The sequence below is a fragment of the Girardinichthys multiradiatus genome, chromosome 21, assembly GCF_021462225.1.
Source record: "Girardinichthys multiradiatus isolate DD_20200921_A chromosome 21, DD_fGirMul_XY1, whole genome shotgun sequence".
In the NCBI taxonomy this organism is placed as follows: Eukaryota; Metazoa; Chordata; class Actinopteri; order Cyprinodontiformes; family Goodeidae; genus Girardinichthys; species Girardinichthys multiradiatus.
Window position 1 is genome coordinate 27,167,273 of NC_061813.1, and position 24,902 is coordinate 27,192,174.

The 24,902-nt window shown below is 40.6% G+C and overlaps 1 protein-coding gene across 10 annotated transcripts in view; it reads right to left on the reverse strand.

Moving 5' to 3' along the window:
- Positions 1 to 24,902, reverse strand: part of si:ch211-285f17.1 (sickle tail protein homolog) — a 197,614-nt gene that overhangs the window by 97,110 nt on the left and 75,602 nt on the right. The window contains exons 1-2 of one of the 10 annotated variants that reach the window (XM_047349220.1): positions 23,741 to 23,854; positions 22,423 to 22,494 (exon numbers count right to left, since the gene is read on the reverse strand). The exons of 8 other annotated variants lie outside the window; for them this stretch is intronic. The gene's annotated coding sequence lies outside the window, so the exon portion shown is untranslated. Of the gene's footprint in view, positions 1 to 22,422; positions 22,495 to 23,740; positions 23,877 to 24,902 lie in introns of those variants that run through there. One more of the 10 variants, XM_047349219.1, reaches the window with a different exon arrangement.

The following is a 24,902-nucleotide window of genomic DNA, read 5'->3' on the forward strand; positions in this document are numbered from 1 at the left end:
GAGAGGAGCCAGTTGAGGTGGCTCGGGCATCTATAACGGATGCCTCCTGGACGCCTTCCTCGGGAGGTCTTCCAGGCACGTCCCACCGGGAGGAGGCCCAGGGGACGGCCCAGGACACGCTGGAGGGACTATGTCTCTCGGCTGGCCTGGGAACGCCTTGGGCTCCCCCTGGAGGAGCTGGAGGAGGTGTCTGGAGAGAGGGACGTCTGGGCGTCTCTGCTGAGTCTGCTGCCCCCGCGACCCGGTCCTGGATAAGTGGAAGACGACGAACGAACGAACGATAAATAGAGGATCAACTAAAGATTGATGAATCCCTCAGAGCATAGTGTAAGTACCTTTCCTCATTTTTGGGGAGCCCACTGCAGAATGCGCTGCTAAAAATGAGTTCAAATGAATCCAGTGAGAAACGTTTAATCTGATTATGTAAGGTATTTCTAATGAGAGGAGCACTGATTGAGATGTATTTCAGTTTTTTATATTGTGTTATTTGTGACCAGAGGATTTGAAAAATTTGCATTATTTCATTAGAAATTTATTCATTAATTTTCTATACTGCTTATTTCATAGAGGGTCACAGGGGAAGTGGTGCCTATCTTTAGCAGTCAACGGGCGAGAGGCAGGGGACACCCTGGACAGGTTGCTAGTCCACTGCATGGGGAACACAGAGACATACAGTGTTATTTACACCTAAGGGCAATTTAGAGAAACCAATTAATCTAATAGTCATGTTTTTGGACTGTGGGAGGAAGCCAGAGTACTTGGTGAGATCCCATGCATGCATGGGGAAAACATGCAAACTCCATGCAGAAAGACCTCCAGGACCTCCTTGCTGCAGGGTAGCAGTGCTACCAATTGCCCCACTGTGCAGCCTTCATAAGAAACTGTCTTTGGCAAACTTTTAGTAGACCTAAGGAAAGGTAAATGATGAGACAAACATAAAATCTGAGTTGTCTAATTTACTCAGAAAATGTCTGGTATGATCTGAGAGCAGTGGCAGCAGTGGCAGCGTTTGTGTCAAAATTCCTCCATCCTGATAATGACACATACATCATCGCAAACTAACAGGTCAGTCTTTCCAAAACCAAACCCGTAATCAAAGCAGCTCCCGCAAACCAACAATTACAACCTTAGGTTCCAACAACCTGCGTGGCTGCACTTTTTACTGTCAGCATTCCAGACCACAAAGATAAAAAGACTCCTCCTTTTAAAGAGTCACAAGAGACCTGGAAGTGAATTATGTCAGGCTGCAGTGGCTCAAGAATGTGATTCTCTCTTGCCCAGATGCCAGTGTTGAGTAAATGATGGTCCTCTCGATTGAAAGACAACATGGGGCACTTGCTCAATGAACAGCAGAGTAGGCCTTCTGTTTGCAGTTACTGCCTGTCTGTCACTTATTTATGGAGGAATGCTTCAGTGTGCACACGCCAACTCTCCCTTGCTATTACTGTCCCATAACTACGCAGTTGGATACAAAGATCTGTTGTGTGCAATAAAAGCATGGCTCACGTGGCATTGCCCTGAAGCCATGAAAACAATAATGGTTCTCTGGTATAATTACAGCCTTTATTATCTGTAAGTAATTAGAAATGGGATAACCACACAAGGAGCTGTATCATCAACACAAAGTAGATTTGGATTAACATTAATCCATATTAATGCATGTAAATAATCAGTCTCATAATTTAGCACAAAAATCAGTTCTGAGGGATGAACCCCTTATCTGTGCCTAAACGATTCCAGCACAAATTGGAAGAACAGAGGAGACTTTGGATATTTAATAAAAATAACATTTTATATAAATAATTTACACTTAATCAAAGATTTTATTTAACATTGATTACACTATGACATATTACCAAATTATTATCATGACTAATTATTAACACTTTAATCATGACATCTTTTTTCTTCTCCACGCTTAGGACTGTTTTCCTGTTTTGTTTTGTTTTTATTGCCTCCTGTTTTATTTTATGTGAAGCACTTTGTGTTGCTCTCATTATGTGTGAAAAGAGCTATGCAAATAAAGACTGATATAAGAAATTAATGTTCAAAATATCTAAGCTGATTGGAGATTTGAGAACTTTTACTTGGTCTCTCTCTCTGAAATGTAATTTTGAGTTATAATACGAAGCGTTACTTTTGAGGTAAAAATGTAAGAGAAAAGAAAAGAGAAAAGGGATTTGAAGTTTCCCAGTACTCTGGACACATCAGTTTCCCAGCACTAGAAAAACCACCGTAGTAGAAGAAGCACAACACTTTACTGTGGCCCAGATCTTGTGTGTTACTTTTATAGTGCCACTGCAGCTGGCTAATATTTTCTATCTATGGAAAAAAGAAAAGCAACTTCTCTGCTTTTTGGCTCTACATGACCACTCATGTCCTTGTGAACTCAGAAATCAAGTATCACCATGCCCTAAATGTATCATTGCTAATGCTTCTTTTCGTCCTTCCCTTTTCAACCACATTTTCACATTGTTCGTATGGAACGTAGTACCGTCTCTTCTATGTCTATTAAACAACAATGTGCTTGGCGGGGCTGGTGGGATTACATAAATTATACAAATATGTAAAACATACTAAATTATCGTTCAGACAAGTGAGTGGTTTGTGGAACTCCATTCAAGGTTAGAAAATTTCTGGAAATGTTACAAGCACAAAAAGATTTGCAAAACAAATTTAAAAATCATGCAAAGTTAGATTTTACATCCCAAACTTAAATGTACAGTTGTACATGAACTGTGAATAGATTTTTCCACTTTTCTGCATCTTCTCCTAGTCCTTTTCTTATGATTCTACTGTGTGCTCTTCATTTGTTACATGTACTTTCCTCTACCCAATCCCACCAGAGTACACTGAAGCGGCCAGACCGCACAAGAGAAATTGTAGAGGTGGCCTGTGAGGAGTCACTGATTACAAATATAACAGATATGTTTCCAAGGAGGCAGCTGCATACAGCAATGCTGCTTGGTCACATTTTTCAAACTCAAACACATTCATGCCCTAAAAAACTACTAAAGGAAATATTTTATTTCCGATCTAGGTACAAGATATGAAACTAAAATTCTCAGACATATCCACGTTTCACTCAATGAGTTTTATGCCAGTCCTTAGTGATCCAGAGAAGATAGGAAAATAAACACCTTTTATAATTAAGAAACATTTTACTCCTAGTATAAGCTGGGTGGCTACTTAAACAACCAAACAATCGCACGACTTATTATTTAATAAGAAGGTTCTGCTTTAAATAAATGAACGAGTTCCATGTCGAATCTGCAGCCCCCCCCCCCCTCTTTACTCCTGTATTTTCCCATAAGGAATGTAGTGCTGAATGCTAATATGTTCCTATAAATGACAACCTGGTCCAAACTACTTGAAAGGATAGATCAGAATTTTTTAAGTAAGGTTTGGTTGGAAAAATTAGAAGCAGGTCATATCCTACCTGCAGTAGATAACTGTATCTGGCATCTTCATTTAGTACAAATCCAGATTAGTTAGTCCCTGGGGCTGAAGCTAATGGTAGTCAGAGAAAGACCAAGATCAAAGCGGACTTCTACCATTGTGCTTTTCTCATTGGGTGGTTATTTACAGAGAAGTAAATGATTATTTCCACGATGGCGAAGTGCCACCAATAATCTTCCTTTGTGAATTCTGAACCATCCCTTTAACTAAGACTAAAGAGGCATCTATATCTAAACCTTACAGACAACCTAATTTCTGTGGGTCATACGGTCAGTGCAATTATTTTTTTTAGTTAAGATATGCATGCTGTATCAGTGTGAGTGTGTGCTTTCAGATACACAAGACTTCTCTGCTGTGACAAACAGGAAGGCACTGGGCCAAACGATGAGTTACATGGTATGGTGTAGTGGGGTGTGTTTCTTTGAGCATTAACACATGGGAGAAATGAGTGAATGGTTTACCAAAATAGCTCTAAAGGAGTAGATGTGGCCTACTTAAAGACAAAAAATGAGATACCGAGAGTGTTAAATAAGACTATTGGCAGTAGTAATTGATTTTTCTGTTTACTGCCTCCTGGTGAAGCTCCTCCTGAGTGGTTGATAGGTGTAAATCTTTGAATGGAGGCCAACGTTTGTCTCCTTCCTACTGAATAGACAATGTAATTAAACTCGGTCTATGTGCGCCGTCATAAAGGGTTGTTCTACATTCCTTGCAAAAGTAAAATGTTACATTAGACCTGTGTAAATTCGCCGGTTATGTTTTTACAAATCATTTATCTCTCTCTCCCTCTGCCTTCAGTCTTCCTCCCGCATTGTTCAGTCGGCCAAATAAACAAGCAGAGAGGAGGAGAGAGATGAGCTGTACAACTTCTGCTTCGGCCAGCTCAAAGCTCCATTCATTAGCAAAAATAATAAATAAAAGCTCTTGTCTGTCTGTCACTTAATGAATCCAAAGTAATGTTACAAAATGTGGCTCCTTTTGGAATGAGCTGCATCTCTCCACCAGGGGGTGCTGTTGAATATCTCCCACTCATGTTATGCAATATACTGTTGATCAAAGATGTATCTCTCTGTTTGTATTAAAAATACTAAGTATTTGTCCCCCTGATCCAGCTTGAAACAAGCTTTTAAATATGTTCTTTGATAATTTATTAACGAAAACATTAGGTGCTGCTTATTGGACTGGTGTGTCTGTGAGTGTGCTTTTTGCGTTAGCTGACTGTGTACAGGTCTGCCAGCAGTCTCCACCAGTGTGTGCACTTCATAAACTCGTAGGCCATAGTAAGCCAATCCAGCCATTGGCTCAGAGGTCGGCCAGTTTCCCTTGACAACATTTGCTGGGGCAACAGTGAAGTTCTGAGGGAGGGGTAAGGGGACGCTGCGGACAGCTGTGACTGGGAAGACCCACCGAGGAGCCAGAGAGGAGGAATTTTCTCCCTCTCCCTCTGTGTCTCTGAAAAAGAACTGCAGTATCAGACTCGCTCTGGCTTCATCACTTTAAACTCATGTGCACTGCAATCACTAAAGGGAATTTGATCTCTTCCTGGATAAAAGATAAGAAGTGATCTGGGTGCAGTTAATTTATTCACACCAAATTCCCAGTGTGAAAAATCTGTTTAACATCCGACCAAGTGCATCAAGCCAGCGAATCAACTAGTCGTTTTTTGCTCCTGTGCAGAAAATGTCACCTAAATCATACAAAAATACAGAATAAAACACTGCAAATTACACTCACAGTAGTACACAAGACCACTTTGTAACTTCAAAAACTGACCTAAGATAAATAGTTAATAGAAAATGTATTCCCAAGTCTTGAACTTTCTCACATTTTATCAGGACATTTTATGGAACATCCTAACACAAAGATGTGCATAATTGTGAAGAGTCAAAAAAAAAAAAGAATACATGGTTCACATTTGGTCAGAAGAGAAGAGGGAAAATTTGAACTTTTTGGCCAACATGTTATCTGTTGAAAACTTACAGTGTACATCACCCTCAACAGACCATCACCTCATGGTGGTGGCAGCATGATGATGTGGGGATGGTCTGTTCAGGGTAATCATGGCAGGGTCATGGTGTGGGGGTGCTTTTCTACAGCGGGGACGCGGAAGTTTGATGGGGCAAAATACAGATCAAATCCTGGAAGAAAACGCTTTAGAGATGGTAGAAGACTGGGGTGGAGGTTCTCTTTCTAGCTGGATTATAACATAACTTGGCCAGAACTTGGCCTCCATGCTATAAACAGTATATATGTCACCTAAACTAACAGTGTGTTTTATCACAAGACACACATTTTATGAGTGTAAACACTATATGTTTATGTAAGATTGTTTTACAGAACGTTTCTAAACAAATATGATCCTTGAGGCTTGTTCATTTTCGGGATTTCATTAGAATTCCAAAAAAAACCGACCAGATCTTCAGAAATCTGGATAGGTCATGATAGTACCACCATACTATGTGTCTATGAAAAAATGCAAGATAAGAGCATGCAGCTTACATAGTAAGAAATGCAATTGGATTTTCAGGAAATGATAAAAAGGTAAAAATTCAGGATTTTCTGTTTACGTTAGTGTGTGTGTGCTGATAACATATCTCATATCTGCATTGGCAGGTTTCTTTATCAACTGACATGATAGACATGAACAAACAAGAAAGCACAAAGTATACAGAAAGATGGCCAGAAGCAGATGGTTTTCAGGTGATATGAAACTTTAAAAACAAAATTTGTTTTGAGTCAGTAGTGATTTGGCTTAAAGTTTGCGATCTCTGCATTTCTAGAGAGCTAATCCAACATAACCACAGCAAATACATGGTGCTGCTTAATGCTGAAATGGTTCAAGGATTTGCAATAAATCATTCATTTAAGACTTAGATGCAGTCAGGAAGACTTTAGGACAAAGGGTGTGTTATAATTGCTGTCCCAGTCCTTTGCTGCAGCAGGTCAACTACGCATTATTCTGCACAAGCCGTCCATTTAAATATGTCTTTTAATATGCCAACTTTCTCACAACTTTGTTAAAAAGGGATCACGCTGCAACTGACTCTCTCCCTCCCAGTGATAAGCAGCTTAAGACCCAGACTTTGCAGCCAGTCAATCATGCGTTGCTGACTTTTCCAGCTGCACCTCATATCTTGTCCTCTCCGTTCTACCCTGCATGCGAGCCAGGAGTAATCAGCTATAGCGGTTATTACTAACTAACAACTTGAGAATGCAAAACCACAGTTCAGCATTTGTTCAACCAAAAGATTCGCAGAGTTGCTTTCTGTTTCAAACCGTTATACCCCAGCCAGCTCTGAACGTCTTTATATTCTCTGAGACAAATCAGGTTTTGTGTGTTCAAGGGGGAGCAGATGAAGCTGAGTGGCTGCACGAGGCCCTGTTTGAGAGAGGTGAGTGCTGCTGGAACTGATAAGTGATGCAGGTGGTTGGAGATGAAATAGGGCCCCCATGAGGGGGGTATCCACTCCTGAGAACACTGGTGCCTCTGTCCCAGTCTTTATCTGTGAAATCCTCTGTGTGTGCTGTTCATCTGCTGTGTGCTTCTGGCGGTGCACTCTTGCATTAATGTATATGTGTGGCACTCAATGAGCTGGGTGGATTGTATCCAAGCTTACAAGTCCGAGGAGCAGATAGGTGGTTCGACCGGAAGGTTTTTGAATGTGAACTAGTTTGGTAGGATCAACTCAGAAGAAGAAGATTTTATGCATCGGGGCGATGCATAAAATCTGCATGGATTGCAGTGTAGCGTAGTATGTCTCCCATATAGGAGGTGGACCTTCTAATAAGATCATAATAATGTAAGTGATCAATTTTAAAGGGGAAAAATGGAGAGAAACAGAATCTTTACTATTGTACAGATGTGGAAAGCAAAAAATTTTACAGTTTTCCCATGGCAGGGGCTGACAAAGAGTGACTTTCTGCAAACTTTAATAATTTTACCATGTTGGGGCCACAATACAAAGGCCACGATCATCAGGTCATGAGAATGTGGATGAGAGAAAAAGAAACAATGTGACTGATTTTATTTTACAAAATCTTATTTGAAATTGCTTCAAGATCTTTCGGCGGTCTGATCGCGAATTTGTACTGTTAACCTAATTTGACACTATATGAAATTCCCTGGCTAACCCAACAGCAGGATACAATGTAAGTCCTCATAAGTAGCAACTGGCTGAGTAAGTTAATTATTACAGAGAGGCATTAAATTGTTTCTTTTTAAAGCTGCTCTAATAAGAAAATTACTGTGAAAGTCAGATATAAATGGGATGAAAAAATTATACAATACGCAATACGTAAAAGGTATTAGACCATGGGCCTTCTTGACAAAAACACAGAAATCACAGTAGGACCGGTTCCACATGTTATTTATGAAACAGTGACCATTGTGCCCCTCCCTTTCTACAAGTGTTGGCAGCTTGGCAACTTTGCCGCCCTGTTTAGCACTTTGCTGCTAAATATTTAGGTTCATATAAGTTTATATAGTCATTTAGGACTTTGTTGCTCGTAACCTTTTTCAAACCAACGACTAACAACAAATGTATTGACTCTTCTTTGATGTTAGACTTTTAGAGACTCTGACTTGAAAGATTGTATCATTTTTACTCTTCTCAATGAGCAGAAGATGCTGCCGCAGGCCCCTCTCCTGTTCCAAAGGACTCACATGTGGCCCAGTCCACGCACAGCAATCCCTCCTGCAGTCAGAGAAATGCTCACTCTATTATATCCAAAAAGGAAATTAATTGCTCATTCCACTGACAGATATTTTCTGTCATCTTTGGTCTAATTAGGGTAGACAAATAAAAATAAAAACAGTAACCCCACCAAGGCCACATTTGAAAAGATTAAAATAAAGAATAGACACAAGAAAGTTCATTAGTAGTTCTAAAAATATTTAAGGGTTTTACTCATTTTTGTCCCTCTAAAAAATTGTATTCCTCTATCCTACAGCACCCATTACAACAACAGGCACATGTCCAGTTAAGCAAATTAGATAATGTCATTTAGCAAAGTGTTCTGTTAACGTTGGTTCTAAAAGGCATTACTGGTATTTTTAGAGTAGGCTGTGGTCTATTTATAAGGACAGGCAGAAGCTCTTTCTTTATGAGGTATTAAATTAGTTAAACACTCTTTCCTTTTTAGTTATATTTAGATATCCTGCTCAACCTTTCAGGTCGGCCGTTGATGCATTTTACTGAATGACAGTGGCAGTAGCAGGATGTGATAAAATCCTTTTACTCGGAAATGTTAAAACATCCCATGGAAAGGGGCAGGCAAGAAAAAGGCTGCAGGAGGAAAATTAATTTTCAAAGAAAACCGTTTCATCTCTGCAGCTGGCCAGACCGTACCAGCCCACACGTATTCTGATTGGCTATTGATGACATCATCCCCCAGATCCAAACCTCCTTTCCAGCCCGACAATATAATCAGTGCCGAAACATCTCAGTGATGTAATGCAGGAAGGGCTGCATTACATCGCTTAAATAGCACCCTGCTTTCTTTTTTCTCTTCCAGCACCGAACTCTAATTTCTTCAAATAATTCCTCTATCTTTTCAACACAACCCCCCCCCCCCCCCCCATCTCATCAGTTGGATTCAGATAAAATCTTTCCCTGTCTGTTTATTACCACTCAAACACAATAGGCCAAGAGCAATGAGAAGCTTCTGAAACAATTATCAAGACATGACAATTTACAGTTTTTAACACGTGCTCATGTCCTGTGGCTCCAATTAACATATAAATCAGAGATCGCACCTTTTTCTTCCTATAAGAGGTGCGAACGCAGCTGGGCATTACATAATTAAGAACTAAACTGTTCAGGATAAAGTGCAAAATATTATTCTTAGCAAGGGTTGGACAATAAAACTGAAACACCTGTCATTTTAGTGTGGGAGGTTTCATGGCTAAATTGGACCAGCCTGGTAGCCAGTCTTCATTGATTGCACATTGCACCAGTAAGAGCAGAGTGTGAAGGTTCAATTAGCAGGGTAAGAGCACAGTTTTGCTCAAAATATTGAAATGCACACAACATTATGGGTGACATACCAGAGTTCAAAAGAGGACAAATTGTTGGTGCGCCTCTTGCTGGCGCATCTGTGACCAAGACAGCAAGTCTTTGTGATGTATCAAGAGCCACGGTATCCAGGATAATGTCAGCATACCACCAAGAAGGACGAACCACATCCAATAGGATTAACTGTGGATGCAAGAGGAAGCTGTCTGAAAGGGATGTTCGGGTGCTAACCCGGATTGTATCCAAAAAACCACGGCTGCCCAGATCACAGCAGAATTAAATGTGCACCTCAACTTTCCTGTTTCTACCAGAACTGTCCGTCGGGAGCTCCACAGGGTCAATATACACGGCCGGGCTGCCATAACCAAACCTTTGTTCACTCATGCCAATGCCAAACGTCGGTTTCAATGGTGCAAGGAGCGCAAATCTTGGGCTGTGGACAATGTGAAACATGTATTGTTCTCTGATGAGTCCACCTTTACTGTTTTCCCCACATCTGGAAGAGTTACGGTGTGGAGAAGCCCCAAAGAAGCGTACCACCTGTTGCATGCCCAGAGTGAAGCATGGGGGTGGATCAGTGATGGTTTGGGATGCCATATCATTGCATTCCCTTGGCCCAATACTTGTGCTAGATGGGCACGTCACTACCAAGGACTACCGAACCATTCTTGAGGACCATGTGCATCCAATGGTTCAAACATTGTATCCTGAAGGCAGTGCCGTGTATCAGGATGACAATGCACCAATACACACAGCAAGACTGGTGAAAGATTGGTTTGATGAACATGAAAGTGAAGTTGAACATCTCCCATGGCCTGCACAGTCACCAGATCTAAATATTATTGAGCCACTTTGGGGTGTTTTGGAGGAGCGAGTCAGGAAACGTTTTCCTCCACCAGTATCACGTAGTGACCTGGCCACTATCCTGCAAGAAGAATTGACTCCACAATTGACACTGTGGAATCTTTCCGCTTCCTGGGAACCATCAACTCCCGAGACCTCAAGTGGGAGCCAAACATCAGCTCCCTCATCAAGAAAGCCCAGCAGAGGATGTTCTTCCTGCAGCAGCTGAAGAAATTCAACCCGCCAAAGACTATGATGGTCCACTTCTACACGGCCATCATTGAGTCCATCCTCACCTCCTCCATCACCATCTGGTATGCCGCTGCTACAGCCAAGGATAAGGGCAGGCTGCAGCGTGTCATTCGGTCTGCTGAGAAGGTGATTGGCTGCAGTCTACTGTCGCTCCAGGAACTTTACACCTCCAGGACCCTGAAGCAGGCAGGGAAGATTCTGGCTGATCCCTCCCACCCTGGTCACAGACTCTTTGAGACTCTCCCCTCTGGCAGGAGGCTGCGGTCCATCCGGACCAAAACCTTACGCCACAAGAACAGTTTTTCCCCCCCCCCATCTGCCACCAGCCTGGTTGACAAAGCCCGGAAACCACCCTGACACTCTCCCTTTCCCCCACACCCCCCCTTTTTTGCTGACAGGACACCTGTAACCTGTAACTCTATGCGTTACATTAACGCTCAGCTTGGACTCCTGCTTTACTTGCACTGCCATAATTGCACAATGATCACCTGCACTGTTGTACTGCTCTCGCATCCAATACTGCTCTATATCTACTCTCACTCACTTAAAACTGTGCACATATATTTATATTACATTGTAGATATGTTTATACTGTTTAATTTGTACTGTATTGCACCGACTACACCAAAACAAATTCCTTGTATGTCCAAAAACGTACTTGGCAATAAAGCTTTTCTGATTCTGATTATGTCAGCTTGTTCCCATTTAATTTATTCTGACTATTTCATCCCTTTTTTGGCGAGACCTACACATTATGTTTTTTTAAATCACAGTTTGTTGGTGTGAGTGTGCGTATGTGTCCTCGGCAAACATCCAGAGCTCAAGCGGATTAGCGAGGGTACTCTGCCCTGATCAAAGCGCTGCAGAATCCAGCTTAATGGGGCAAACTGTGCAACATATAACCCATGCAGAAGCAAAAGCTTGCAGACCAAAGGCTGATAGTTCACCAACTTTACTGAAGAATAATCCTTGAAAGGCAACAGTTGGAGGTGTTTATAGATCTTTCTCGTTATCTAAAGGGATCCCAGTCAGAGTGCAACAAAACAAAAGATGGAAGTTGGGACAGAAACATTCAAACTAAGTGCTGTCGTCGATTGTGAAGCGTGCAGCTGTCAGCTGCTTCATAGAAACTGCAACTGTTAATGAAGACTTTTTATGCCCCCCTTTTAATATGTTGACATGATTATTACAAATCACATTTATGCCAAGTTGCTTAATTTTTTGATGATTACTCTTGAAAACTGTTGGTATTTTAGGCTGAAATTGTAAGCTTTCATCTGTTTGTTTGGAAATGTGCGCTTTTCTTATTGTTGCAATTGAATGACAAATATGAAAAAAAAACCTTAAATTACCTTGTTGCACAAAAAACAGCAATAGTGTTCTCTTTCAATATATCAATTTTTTTGTGAAAACTTGCAGTTTAAAGCAAAGCTAAAGAAGGTCCAAAAAACCAGCCGCCACAGAGACAGTTTCTTCCCCCAGGCTGTTTCTCTGATGAACAATTGACAGTCAGAGTATCAGAAAAACACTGTGCATACTTGGACTGATCCCACATTATATCCTATTGTAAAGTCAATTGTGTGTGTAAATTAAATATTTTCTATTTTCATCATATATACTTTTGAGGTACATCATGTGCAGCATAGTTAAAGTTAAAATGTGTAAGGAATGAAGATGTGGGAGTCTCGCTTCTTTTCTTCTGATTTGGGAAAACATCAGGATTCATATAGATTATTTATGTAAATATGAATCATGTTCCAGACTTAAAATAAAAGATTCCTCTGTCCCTTTTATTCCATTTTTAGAGACACATCGTTCAATTCGCCACAGGTTGGAAAAGGCCAACATTCATTAGATTGGCTCTGACTGGTTACTGGCAGGTCAAAAACTGAAAAAGAAAACTACAAAAAAAAAGAAGGAATACATACAATAAAAATATTTGATGTTTTTGTTTTTCATAAGCTGCATCAACACTAAAAAGTCCCAATTTGTTGGGTCTATAAGCATGGCGACAACAATTAAATGTCATAGTGCTGTATTTTGTGGTGGACCAGAGGCAGACAAGTACGGAGAGAGCAGAGTGGGATCAGTGAGAGAACTCCTTCTTTAATTCTCAGCGCTTACTTACAGGCGAGTGCAGGGCAACAAACTGTCCAGATACAGGCATTGAAAACAGGATCCAAATAAGGGTAAATCCAAAGCTCCAACAAGACATGGAAGACGTAACCCAAAGGACATATCACGAGGACATGGAAGAGACGTAACGACACCACGTGGAACAAAGGACGAAGGCAAACTTAAATACAGACAAAGGTGGACATGAAACTATAGGGCAGGTAATCAGAGGAACAGGGAACAGGTGAGACAAGGAGGCAGGGAAGCAGAGAGAGCAGGTGAACTAGATAGGGACAAATGAGGACATGGAGGAACTAGACGAAGAACAAACTGTAAACACACCCAGGGACCAGAACACGGGGGGAACAGATCTATAAATAATAATACAAACAGTCAACAGAAGAGAACCTAGGAAACAGAACCCAGAAACGAGGACTTAAGGACTAACCAAACAGTAACAGAAAAAACACCTGACTAAACGTAACTAATTACAGAATCAAAACCACAAACAATAAACTGAACATAACCTAAAAAATAAGACACCAGAACGGGAACTCAAAGACTAATCATATTGGACAGCAACCACCTAACTAAAACGTAAACAAATACAGAACCAAGTGACACACTGTGACATTAAACAATAGGATTGAAAAGAAAAATGTGGAGACACATATTATTTTTCTATTTATTTTCTTAGAAAGATATTACTAGAAACATACCAAAAAGACAGAGTAGGGACCTTGGGATATAGCTTTTTTGCTAAAGCTAGAACCATTGACTGACTGGGAGAGTAACACTAGGGATCTCAAAGAGAGTTTGTTTGACATGTTTGCAGTCCTTATAATGTCTTCCCCTGTTCAAGCAGTTTTTTTGTTCTGATTTTACAAGAAAAAAAATGGAAAACAACAGGTATAAAATTGGAAGACTTATGTACCAAAATGTAAAAACAAATTCCACAAAATTATATTTGCTAGCGCCGTTTATCTAATTAAAGCTTAAAAAAAGGAAACATTCAATTCAATTCAGTTTTATTTATATAGCGCCAATTCACAACATGTTGTCTCAAGGCACTTCACAACAGTGAGGTACATACATTCCAATTAATCCTTACCATTGAACAGTGCAGTCAGAGTTAGTTATTTATTCAAATTGGATAAAATGTTTTTCTGTCTAAGGAAACCCAGCAGATTGCATCCAGTCAGTGACTTGCAGCATTCCCTCCTCCCGGATGAATTAGCAATGCCTGCTGCAATTCCTCTTCCCCATGCACATAAAGTCTGTCATAGAACCTTAACTTTTTAGCTGCATCATAGGGATTTGTTGGCTCTATAGAGAAGCTCACTAATATTAAATAATGCATAATAGATGCCCACCCTGTTAATTCAGATGAAGATAGTGACTGTAATTAAGTAATTCTCCAGCTCCAGAGAGAGTCCTCCATCAAAATGTCTGAGCTGAGCTTTTGGAGGCCAAATGGGCTGCGCCTAGCACAGCACTAGGGGACATCGGGAAATTTTCAAAGCAGTACAAATAAATATTATAATATGCAAACTAGGCATATGGAACTATTTTCCACTTCCTGCCAGTTTAAAAGAAAGTTAAAAAACTGGAGGACGTTGGTTGGAGATCATGCACACCACACTTAGAGACAGATGCAGATCCACAAGGAGAAAGTTGATACAGTACCCCAGTCCTTTCCTGAGCTTCATTATGCACCCAGTGAGACAGTTATTTGGTGATGTCTGTGTGGCTAACCACAGTCATTGATGGCTTTAACATGTGCCCACCAGCCCATGGGCTCCATTGGTCTTAGATCTTGGAAAGCTGAATTAAGTGGGGCATTGTTGTTGCTCTGCCGGGAAGGATACACTCTCCTGTGAAAGGAAAATCTTACAGGAAGGAAATGATGAAAAAAACGTGCTATGAAAAGGTGGTAAGGGGCATAGCCAAGGGAACCTTATGAGCTTATGTGAAAGTATGTTAAGTGGCTGTTTCCACAAGTCCTGGCTCTAAAAAAATAAACGCGTTTGCTCTATAAAGTATTTCTGCAGCCCTGAATGTTCAGTTATTAGACTAGCAAGTGTTGTGATATTTTGAGAATGAAAAAAAAATAATTAAAATTTTTATCAAACGATTTAAAGGGAATGTATAGGAAGCAACTCTACCAAATATTTAAAATTGTAAATCCAACTTAAATATACAATTGAGAGCTGGATTTGGCAAAGGGAAAAGTGTTTTTTTTTTGGTGACTTTTAGAAAAGAAATTGTAGAAATCCTTAAAATTGTCTAATCATTAACTCTGTACCTATAAAGGTATTATAGGATGCTGTCGTTGATCTGAGTAGAGTCTTTTGTGGAACTGCTCAGTAACCTACTCTGGAGCAGAAAAACCAATACCCGGAAAATTATTCATGCCCCACTCAGATTTAAATTTAAAATAATTTTCATCTCACCCAGAAATGTATTGGCCATCGATGATAGGCTGAGCCCGTCAACGGTTGTTTTTTTTGGCCTACAGGTTAACGGCAAAACACAGTTGGGAGAAGCCTACTTGACTCCACGGACATACGCATGGAGGCCACATGGACTCAAAGAAAATGTCCACCGGACTTTTATGACTGCGTCCTGCTCGGTGGGAAAAAGTCTCCACATTAAACTATTTTATATGTGACACACTGCTCTGAGCAGCCGTTCGCAAGTACACGAGTGAAAGCGTAGCATACTCAACAGGATGGTGAACCTATAAATGCTCATGTAAGGCTGCACGGTGGCACAGTTGGTAGCACAGTTGGTAGCACTCCATTCTTGGACATTTGTGTTCTAAATTGGCAAATCAGCCCATGGCTGTTTACATTGCTCTCACAAAAAAGTCCTAACATCATCTGCGTGAATATATCGCCTATCGTCATTTATTGGACTGACGAAAATCGATTGGAAAAACATTACATACCGCCCAACCTTACCCAGGTCTACCCCAACAGAAAGCCCTGGGTGACCAGGGAGGTCCAGCAGCTGTTGAAGAAGAGAAACAACTCCTTGAAGGCCAGGCGATGAGGGTATCCACAGAACAGTCCCAGTGACAGCAGGCAGGTTTGGGATCCAGCAGCTCACCAACTACAAGACCAGCCTCAGTGCTGCTGACGGAGACGCCTTGTTGGCAGGGGAGATGAACCTCTTCTTTGCTAGCTTTGAGGTGGTGCCACTAAAAGGCAGCTGGACTACACCCTACAAGAGACTGCAGCTTCACTCTCACTGTGGAAGAGCATGAAGTAAAGCACACACTGCAGGCTGTCAAGCAGAGGAAGGTTGCTGGACCCAACGGTGTCCCTGGACAGCTGTTGAGGGACTGTGCTGACCAGCTGGCAGGAGTCCCCACCAGGATCCGCTGTGCCACCCTGTCCTTCATCATTGTCCCCCTGCCTAAGAAAACCCACATTTCCAACCTGAAAGACTGCTGGCCAGTTGCACTGGCACCAGTGGTGATGAAATGCTTGGAATGTCTGGTAAGGGCTATCGTCACATCACTCCTTCCGAAAAGTTTTGACCACCACCAGCTTGCATACAGTGCTAAAAGATTCACTGATAATGCAGTAGCCACAGCCCTTCATGCTGCACTGTCCCATCTAGAGCAGGAGGGAACCTACATGCAGCTCCCTTTTGTGGACTATAGCATTTAACACATTTAACACCATCTCGAAGACCAAAAAGATAATAGCGGACTATAGGAAAAGAGGAATGGCATGTCACTCCTGATCAATAGCAGGAACTGTGTGGAGAGAGTGGCTGACTTCCACTTCCACAAGAGGAGGACCTGACCTGGAGCATGAACACCTCTGAGCTTCTGAAAAATGCCCAGCAGAGACTGCACTTCCTGTGGGTTCTCAGGAAAAATAACATCACACAGAGAGTGCTGGTGTCCTTTTATTGGTGCTCTATCTAGAGTATAATGACCTTCTGCAGTTGTGTAGTACACCAGCTGAACAGCAGCTCATAGGAAAGAGCTCTAGAATGTCATTGAGGCGGCCCAAAAGATTGTTGGTTGCCCTCTCTCCACCCTTGAAGAACTTTACAGGTCCAAAAAGCCCATAACATCATAAAGGACACTCACCTGGGTTACGCACTGTTTGATCTGTTACCGTCAGGCAGATGCTACAATACATGCAATAATGAGAATATGGCTCTCAGTATGAATGTGTGTAAGTGAGTTTTTATTTTATCTTTTAAACTGCTTCTATTTTTCTCTTTTACATAAATTATTTATTGCTATATGATAGCTTTTTCTTAATTTTGTTGTACCTGTGACAATGACAATAAAGGATATTCTAATTTTGTTTCTACAAACAGAGATATTTGCTCTGTTAACTAACTTCAGTGCTAACTGCAAAAGTATTTAGCTAGACAAATGCAAAATTGTTTTAGCCTAACAATAAGAAAACATTGAGAAACTATAAGCTGTCAATATGTCAAGAGTCAGGCTCTTTAAAATCTTTCCTATTTTCCTACAAATTCTCAAAGTGTCTTATTGAAAAATTGATAAGAAATTTCAGTAATGGCTGACTGTATGTGCAGAGCAATTATCAAGCAAGAAGGCTGAAGCTATGCTCGCTTTGCTAAACTTTGATCTAAAACATAGTTTTTCACTATTTGATGCGTTCAACAAGTGTGATCAAGTATGTCCTCAGCTGGTTTGATTTAAAGCTGTCACACTTGTATAATCCAATTTAAATAAAGTCCTTAAAGATTATGGACTTAATTCTGTGCAAAAATAGCAACTCGCAACTTTTGCATATAACAGCTTTATTTGATACCAAGTATTAAACTGCTCTGCTGGGCGTCCTTCCAGTATTTACACGGACCTGTCTATTCATCAGTTGAAGCAGGAAGCAGTTTTCCAAACAGACCACATACAGATAGAGGACATGTTTCCTCAAAACGTCCGACTATAGAGCTTCGATTAGCCACCGTTCCTAGAATATCCCAGCTTTATAAAAACATCCTGTGTTTGTCACTGGCTTTCCAGAACTATTTCAGAGATTGGAGTTTTGTAATCTTAGTCATGTTTAAATAAGAGTTTGGCAGCCTCAAGGAGTAATTATAAAATCATGCTTTCATAATTACTCATTAGTAAATTTAATCCATAGAAAGCATAAAAAAGGCCCACATCTGAAGGACAAGGGCAAGCCACTGCAGGTTTATAACCAGGGCAGAAGTCTCATCCATATTTATTGGGATTAGTCGGCTTTAAATCTCAAATTCAGGCATTTCTTAATTAATGCTTTATGAGAATAAAGCATTAATCAGTGGCTGTGGATACTGGTCTGGTATTTGGGTACATTTGTAGGTTGTTGATAGAGGAAAATTATAATATTTTGTGCATTTAACTTTCTCTGACATCAATCTCATCTTTTTCCCCCCAGGGTTCACTAGCTCAGTCATATAGCTTCTGTTCATGTGTATACAAAGCTTATCAATCAGTGCCGCTAGCAGACCCTGGTAGACTATTCTGCCAAATGCCTCAGGGACAGATGTGAGACGCAGCGGTATTTATTTATAAAAAATAACATTGCAGGTTAACAGAGATGGTCAGTATCAATGTTTTCTTCAAGTCCTTTTCTATTCATATCCTTTAATCATATCCACATTTTGTAACTTATAAACATCATTGCATTTTATTTATAACTTTTCTTTACAAATAAAAATCTGTATCGTGTTGTTCGCATTTGTTTCAGCCCCCTTTACTATGATACCACTAAATTAACCCAATGCAACCAATGACCTTTAGAAGTACCACAACTTCTGTGTAATTAATCTTAGTATAAATCCAGCTGTTCTCCAAAAGCCTCAGAGGTTTCACAGAAAACATTAGCACACAAACAGCATCATGAGAACCGAGGAACACAGCACACAGGTTAAGGACAAAGTTGGGAAGATGTTAAAAGCAGGGTTAGGTTATTAGACAATATTCGAAGCTTTGAACATCTCATGAAGCACTGTTCAATCCATCATCTTTATATCACCAAGAACATACAGGTCCTTCTCAAAATATTAGCATATTGTGATAAAGTTCATTATTTTCCATAATGTCATGATGAAAATTTAACATTCATATATTTTAGATTCATTGCACACTAACTGAAATATTTCAGGTCTTTTATTGTCTTAATACGGATGATTTTGGCATACAGCTCATGAAAACCCCAAATTCCTATCTCACAAAATTAGCATATCATTAAAAGGGTCTCTAAACGAGCTATGAACCTAATCATCTGAATCAACGAGTTAACTCTAAACACCTGCAAAAGATTCCTGGCCTTTAAAACTCCCAGCCTGGTTCATCACTCAAAACCCCAATCATCGGTAAGACTGCCGGCCTGACTGTTGTCCAGAAGGCCACTATTGACACCCTCAAGCAAGAGGGTAAGACACAGAAAGAAATTTCTGAATAAATAGGCTGTTCCCAGAGTGCTGTATCAAGGCACCTCAGTGGGAAGTCTGTGGGAAGGAAAAAGTGTGGCAGAAAACGCTGCACAATGAGAAGAGGTGACCGGACCCTGAGGAAGATTGTGGAGAAGGGCCGATTCCAGACCTTGGGGGACCTGTGGAAGCAGTGGACTGAGTCTGGAGTAGAAACATCCAGAGCCACCGTGCACAGGCGTGTGCAGGAAATGGGCTACAGGTGCCGCATTCCCCAGACCTGGGCTACAGAGAAGCAGCACTGGACTGTTGCTCAGTGGTCCAAAGTACTTTTTTCGAAGGAAAGCAAATTCTGCATGTCATTCGGAAATCAAGGTGCCAGAGTCTGGAGGAAGACTGGGGAGAAGGAAATGCCAAAATGCCAGAAGTCCAGTGCCAAGTACCCACAGTCAGTGATGGTCTGGGGTGCCGTGTCAGCTGCTGGTGTTGGTCCACTGTGTTTTATCAAGGGCAGGGTCAATGCAGCTAGCTATCAGGAGATTTTGGAGCAGTTCATGCTTCCATCTGCTGAAAAAGTTTATGGAGATGAAGATTTCATTTTTCAGCACGACCTGGCACCTGCTCACAGTGCCAAAACCACTGGTAAATGGTTTACTGACCATGGTATCACTGTGCTCAATTGGCCTGCCAACTCTCCTGACCTGAACCCCATAGAGAATCTGTGGGATATTGTGAAGAGAACGTTGAGAGACTCAAGACCCAACACTCTGGATGAGCTAAAGGCCGCTATTGAAGCATCCTGGGCCTCCATAAGACCTCAGCAGTGCCACAGGCTGATTGCCTCCATGCCACGCCGCATTGAAGCAGTCATTTCTGCAAAAGGATTCCCGACCAAGTATTGAGTGCATAACTGTACATGATTATTTGAAGGTTGACGTTTTTTGTATTAAAAACACTTTTCTTTTATTGGTCGGATGAAATATGCTAATTTTGTGAGATAGGAATTTTGGGTTTTCATGAGCTGTATGCCAAAATCATCCGTATTAAGACAATAAAAGACCTGAAATATTTCAGTTAGTGTGCAATGAATCTAAAATATATAAATGTTAAATTTTCATCATTACATTATGGAAAATAATGAACTTTATCCCAATATGCTAATATTTTGAGAAGGACCTGTACTATCCCCATGGTAGGACATAGTGATGGGGGCATCAGGCTGTGTACAAGCAGGGTAAAGTCTAAAACACCAGTCATTGAGAGCAGTAATTACACACCCTTGGTCTACACTTCTTTTAATTTACATTAAATTGCTGTTCAGTCAACACAGCTACACTAGCCCTAAATCTTTGAACTCTGGCAGTACTATCAGCTTCCATTCTCCTGTCTATTGCTCACTCTTTCTCCTCTCCCTCATTGGTAAATGTAATACCAGCGCTTTTCTCCAGGCCCTCCTCCAGCAATGAGTTCAGTGCTTACCGCTTTCAATTGAGGAAGGATCCCAGACGTAAAATTTTTATGCAGAAACCACAATTGTGCCAACACTTTTCTCATTGCCTGGTTAAAAATGGGAGCTCGCTTTTAGCCAAACAGAAAAAGTAAGAAAAGTTTACACTAAAATTGGCTTAGATAAGCAATGTTTTAAAAAAAGGAAAAAAATAAATACAGTGAAGTTTGAAATTAGAATACTCTAGTTAGAAGTGGGTCTGTCCCAACATTAGACCATGTGCAGAAATCTACTGAAACCTTTGTCATTTTCATTGTGTAGGCATGTTTTATCACGTCTGTCATTAACCATGAATAGGACCTGTAATGAATATTCTGTCCGGAGGCTTGATCAAACCCAAGAGCTTGATGAGATGTGTCATGAGTTGACTTAGAGCCCACTGACAGATGACAGTGACGACAACTTGACGGAGAAACACCTGGTCAGGCTTCTCACCCCATTCCATCACCACTCCCTATTCGTACCCCACTGATGGCCTCAGCTACGCTCGGCCAGATGCCACTGGCCCAGGTGTGTAACCACAAATATCAATGCTGTGTGAAAGCCATCAAACTCTGTTTGCCATCCCCTGTTTTGCATCAACTAAGATATCTGGCCTTAGGTGTGTGCTTGATATCAGTCACATATAAAAATGTGTCGACTGATCTAATATATTAGTTCTGATTTGTATTAAAGCATTTAAATTTAGTACTTGCATGATCTGATAATTTTAGATAACTTGTAGCATATGGTCCAAAGCTACTGAGTGCATCTGCCTATAAAAGCACTGCCAAAAGGACTGCGCCTCATATGCTAGCATTTAGAAAAACAGCACGGCTGTATTAAACTGGCAACGAAAGCATTGCCTTACAGTTAATAACAGTTTCCTGTGGTCTTGTAAAAAAAAGACAACTTGCTATATCAGCAAAGAACACATAAAACTTGTGAGAGAGTTTAACTCAGCCAAAGTGCAAAAACTGGTGATGAATAATGGGTTTCAGGGACTATGGAAAGAGGTACAAGGGTGCAAGCCCATTTGTCTTTCTGATTGGGGAACTCCTCTACTGTCTGCTCTACAAGCCTAGCAGGAGGACTGAGGTTGATGTATTCGTAGCTCAAAGAAACACAACAAATTGGGGTGTGGAAGTGAGCTAAATGCAAAACACTGCTGAGAAGCAAAGAAATGTGTGGAAGGTTTAGTTTGGATATGACTAAGAAGACAGAGTGGTAGGAAATTTACAGATGCAGGTCTCTAAATTAAAAGGTCATCAAAATCGTTAAATTACTTCAGCAATTTAGAAAGTGAAACTATTATATTATTAAGATTTATTCCACATAGAGAGATATATTTCGATGCTGTGTGACATAGAGGCATTCAGCCATGTTGTTTTATTAGCTGTCTTCTGTTTGTCTGCATTGTTGAGTTCTGGTGTCTCTCATCTTCCTCTTGACATAAATCGACATCTATATGATTCTTTATGGGGTCAGATCAGTTCGCTGGCCAGTAATAATTTAAGAAGTTTTGGTATTTCTGGCAGTGCTGGCAAGCGCCAAGTCTATAAGGGCAATGAAGCTTCCAGAAGAGGGAAGCATGAAGAGCTCTAAAATTTCATGGTAGATGGCTGCGCTGAATTAGGACTTAATAAAACACAATGGAACAACACCCACAAAAGAGGAATTTGGAACACAGAGGACCACTCAGCTCAGGTAAGATGCTTTTTTATCATGTTCTTGTTGCTTGTGGAACTTTTTCTAACACACATATTTTCCTTCCACTAAACTTTCCATTAACATGCTTGGATGCTATACTCTATAAAAGCCAGCTTCTAAAGCACTCACCTTTTGTGGCTTATCGTGGTTGTGCAGAGGGTCAAGAACTGTCTGGTGGACCATTATCAAGTCAGCAGTCTTCTGCATGATTGCATAGGACATAACATGGCCATAACAAAATATTTCTGTTTTAAAATTAATTTTTAAACAGTCTTATATAATATGATTTTCATTGGAACAGTATCTTTGGTTTTGATTAGCTATAAGACATATTCATCAAAATTAGCAGAAATGGATGCCAATGAATATATGGATTTCACTTTTTTAACTAAATATTTGAAATAATATAATTTGTTTATTATATTCTAACTCTCTGAGATCACCTGTAGCAAAAATAAAGAAGCAATCTATTCCCTGCATATATCTGATAATCTAATTGATTGTACCATCATAAAATAAACATTTAAGTACTTAGTTTAACTTATTTAGTTTACTATGCTCAGATTTTCCAGATGCAAGTGAAAAAAGCTAATGGTCTTCCTAGTGTTACTGTAAAGATCCAGACATCAAAATACTGTAAAAGAAAACACAAAACAAAAACCCAGAGATAATCACTAATTAGGGCTTGCTTACTGCTTTTACAGCAGCTAAGTCCTAGATACCAGTGACACTAATGTTTAATTTGAGGAGAGGATAGCAGAATCTTTCTAGTGGAAAAATACTGCAATCCATTTGGTCAAATTAGTAAATTTGATGGACAAGCAGCTACTTTAATACAACAGATACCATCTCTATGTGATCTAAAAAAGGTTCAAAGGATGAAAAAAGTTCAGCCTGTTTGGAATTTTGAAATTAACTATTAAAAACCATTAAAGTGACAGGACTGTGTGAGGGCTGTGTCTTGTAGAAAAATGTAGTTTTTTTTTAAGTTCAATCTCTCATTATCTGACCCTCGACACTCCTCTCCCTTCATTGGCTTAATTAGATGCAGCCACACACACATTAGTTACTCCCTTTTTTCTCTGCCTTCTCTCTCAGTTTTTTCCAGCCCAATATTGAATGGCTGGCTGAACCCCCCCCCCAAAAAAAACTAAATAAAAACAACTATGCAAAGCAAGCTTCTTTTACTGCCAGGGGACTCAATCAGAAAGCAACAACACTTTAAGAAGAGTAAAATTCATGAAAAACCTCCAAATCCTGGTGCAATTAAAAACTATATGCTGTAACTGCAAGACACTTCTTAAGTAAAATAAGTCTATTGCCATTTGATTGCATGAATCAACAGCAGGAAACGAGAAGTGGAAAAAAGGGTTGGGGGTTTAAAGACTAAACATCTGTGCTTTTATCAGTTCACATCTGTGTTGTTGTATGAGATGCAACTACTCACCCTGAGCTCCTTCTGTAACACAGTATGTCCTGATAAAATCAATTCTTTCCCCCCTGGAAACAACCACAGCAACACAAACGAACACTCTGCTTCCCGGTGCCCTAAAACTTTTTGCTCTCTGCCGGCAGATCTCCTGATATTCCCTCCCTCCCCAACTCTCCCTCACTCTTACTTCAGCACTTCCTGGGCTGGTGTTTATGCTCCTATCAGGCCTTCTTATAAACTACCGCTAGTCCCTTCCCCTCTCCTTCTCTCTCTATGTCACATGCAAGCGTACATCCGTGTGTGTGTTCCCTCTCTACTATAAGGTGTTTTAACCTCTTGGCTCTATTTAGGAGTCTGGCTCTCTTCCGTTACGAGATGAAGAGAAAAAGGGTGAAGGTGGAGGGAGGATCAGGCAACGGAAAACACACGGTGGGGGCTTCCTGCTAAAACGTCTTGCTGAGACAGTTACATTTTTAAGGCTTTTGGGAAAAGGGGATTGCAGTGTTCAGTTAGGGCTGGGGGTGTGTCTGGAACTTTCTCTCCAAATCCGACAGCCTGCTGTGAAAAACCACAGTGAGACTCAACCCTTCATATCCCCTACAGTCAGCCTCTCAGCCTCAACCTCTCCCACAGTCTGCCAAGATTTTTCTCCATACTACCCCAACCCCTTTTTTAAAAACTCCTAATCATTATTTCCCCAGCAGGCTGGCCAATGTGCACATTGACACACCAGAAACCCAAAAACAAAATTGCTAGTTAGTAAGGTGAAAGGTTATGTGTGAGCACAATGAGCTTTTGTTGGTGTTGTTCACAGCTTCAATATTGTTTGATTGTAACACCTTAAAGGCTCTCTGTGTATTTGGGCCATACTCTGACCTGGTTATTGTTTTAGTTTGTGTCATGCGTTCAAAAAACAGCTCGTAGATCTGAAAGAATAATGGTGAGCGGGTCTAGTGTGTATAGGAAAAGCAAAACTCTTTGATGGATTTGTAAATACAGACTGAACGGACATAGACAGTGGCAACTCTGGTGTTTGGTAACTTTTTACTCACCCACAGCACTTGTATACAGAGGGGAGTTATGGAAGTCATATAAAATCTTCTGAGCACTTACATGAGAGAACGCTACAATGATTCCCAACGGGTAAGTTACAGTTAAAACATTCAATTGTACATTT